We start from the raw sequence: 2826 nt of genomic DNA on the forward strand, positions 1-2826 counted from the left end.
TGGTCGCGGGCTGTATGACAGGGGAACTTCTAGTAAAGTAAATCTTCATAATAAATCACTGCATATATTTGATATGCTTTCCTAGTTGTCTACAGTTACTTAGTAGTTTACCTGTTGCTATTTACTAATGCTACCTGCGGCCTGTCACCATTTTCACTTAGCTGACCCAAAAGTCCACAATGTGAAAAAAGAATTTTGGAGCACTCCCGTAGTGAGCCTTGCCTCGCTTGTCTAGCTTTTTTAGCTTAATCTAATTTGGATCCTTCGTTATCAAAATGGTCGACCAGTCCCAAGTATAGCAGTCTAGCCAAGTATCTGCTAACGGGTGCAGTCCCAAGCATGCTAATGATATATCTGACATTCACAATTTTGCATTCTCAAGCACAAGAACCAGCCACACACAGGTTGTTAAATAGTGAAAAGTAACTTGCAACTGATGAGCCGTTTGTTAGAGAGAATGACCCCAGTGATTTGTTAGAGGGAATGGCCTCAGTGATTTGTTAGAGGGAATGACCTCAGTGATGTGTTAGAGAGAATGACCTCAGTGACTTGTTAGAGAGAATGACCTCAGTGATTTGTTAGAGAGAATGACCTCAGTGATTTGTTAGAGAGAATGACCTCAGTGATTTGTTAGAGAGAATGACCCCAGTGATTTGTTAGAGAGAATGACCTCAGTGATTTGTTTGAGAGAATGACCTCAGAGATTTGTTAGAGAGAATGACCTCAGTGATTTGTTAGAGAGAATGACCCCAGTGATTTGTTAGAGAGAATGACCCCAGTGATTTGTTAGTTTAAAAATAAACTATTCAGTTACAGTCTAATGTGAGCTGACCTTCTGGGTTTTTCATACTCAATTGAAATGTTGATTTGTATCTAGTAAGCAACTATTATTTGCTTGGTAAATTACTATTTTCATTGTTTGTTTAATTGTTTGTTTAAAAATTATAATGTAGTTCTAATGACGTTAAGTTAAGAAGTTAGGAACTTCCTAACTTTCTTCCTAACTTCCTAAAGTTCCTAACTTCGATAAGTTAGGAAGTCAGGGAATGGCTGAGCTATTGAGGTGAGTTCTTCAGTTACTCTCTCGATGTGATGAACGATGAGCGCATGATATGTTTACTCATTCTAACTCTTCATCCGATATCCTCTGTTATTTATGAGCTATTTATTTGAGTAGGGACAGCAGACTTGTATCATTTATGACACCGTGTCAAACACATATCCTATTTAACATAGCTTTCCTATCATATTCATTTCAATTTTGGTGAGATAATCTGTGGATTCAGTTTTCTGTTTTGAGTCGAACATTATTAGCGAAACATTTAGAAACATTATTTAGCGAAACAAATATCTACTACGCCTCAGGCCAACCCCTTTCAAGCACTAAAATGAGATGGGATTCATTGATAACCAAAGTAAATTGGGGCTAAGCCTTTAGTGAGTTGGAATTCTTGGCATAACTTTTACGAGCTATTTATAGAAAGCTTATTAATTATGTAGTGGAGTTAGCTGTTTACGACTAAAAACGGTCTGGATAGCGTTGCATAAACGGGGAGGAATTTTGCGCATAACTCTGTAATAATAGTGGGATGACACATCTGTTCTTCCTTACGCGTCTCTCAGGACTTGCCTACTCCAAGCATAATCATCAAGTAATGAAGGAGGCATTACAGATAATAGTGCAATTAGCCATTTATTAATTAGCATGGTGGGCTTCGCGCAACATTGCAATTGTTTGCATCACAATAATTCAGTTCCGATACCAGTGATTGATAACCAAGTGAAGAGGCAGCAGGTCAGGAGCTGATATCATGCTGGCAGCACCTGCTGGTAGCAATAATATAAAATCCATCACAAGAATAGGCCACGGCTATCATATGGGCGGGTTTATGGATCGAGCTCTGTTGGAATTGTGCTAGCCTGAGTTTTGGGGCTAACACAGTTCTTGTGGGGCGGTCACGTTACCCTGTTAGGTTTTTGGGTATAGTTTTTATTGCAGATATGCATCAATCGGGGATAACAAACCATGAACCTTAAATTTCTACAGTATAGGGGAAATACCTAACCAAAAAAATGGATCTATGGAAAATAAAACATTTCAAATTACCTATTTTTACCAATTTTGAGATTGGCAAGGGTTGTAATATATGCTTAAGTTAAATATAATTTATCCGAAATCACTCGAACAATGTCCTTTTTCCTCTAGTTTTCAATTAATATTTTGCCACCCCTAGTATAAAATGAGTTTTTCATCGTTGTCACATTGTTTGACCTGGCTAATAAGATGAGACAGCAGGCAAAGCTGTGCAGGGTAGTTTTCATACTCAAAATCTAAATATAAAACCTAATTTGGGCCAATTCACAATGGTGAATATTAATATTGTGAATACTTGTGAATGGCAACTGACTGATCATAATGGTGACAATATTGGGCAACTATATCTATTTCACAACAAAATGAAACCAACAGATCAGTAAAATAATCACCATTGTTCATAATATTTGTAAATTTACAAGGGGCATTATTCAGCATATTTGTTTGTTCTGGTGCTATGTTCGGGTTCACCCCAACAGAGCCTGATCATTAAACCCCCCCATATGACAGCCGTCACCTATCCTTTGGGGTTTTTATATCATTGCTAGCAGTGAGTTGTTACAGGCAGCAACTGCTAGCTGAGAGATGTTACTGGCAGCACATAAACTAAGATTACGGTTGCGCCAGAAGTTATGTTGAAGATGGAAAGTTCATTGTGGTCAATTAAGGCAGCTTTACAATATATAAACGTGCATAGCCAAAATATGATTAAAGATAAACGTCGGTAAACA

This window comes from Watersipora subatra, chromosome 7, assembly GCF_963576615.1.
Source record: "Watersipora subatra chromosome 7, tzWatSuba1.1, whole genome shotgun sequence".
NCBI classification, from domain to species: domain Eukaryota; kingdom Metazoa; phylum Bryozoa; class Gymnolaemata; order Cheilostomatida; family Watersiporidae; genus Watersipora; species Watersipora subatra.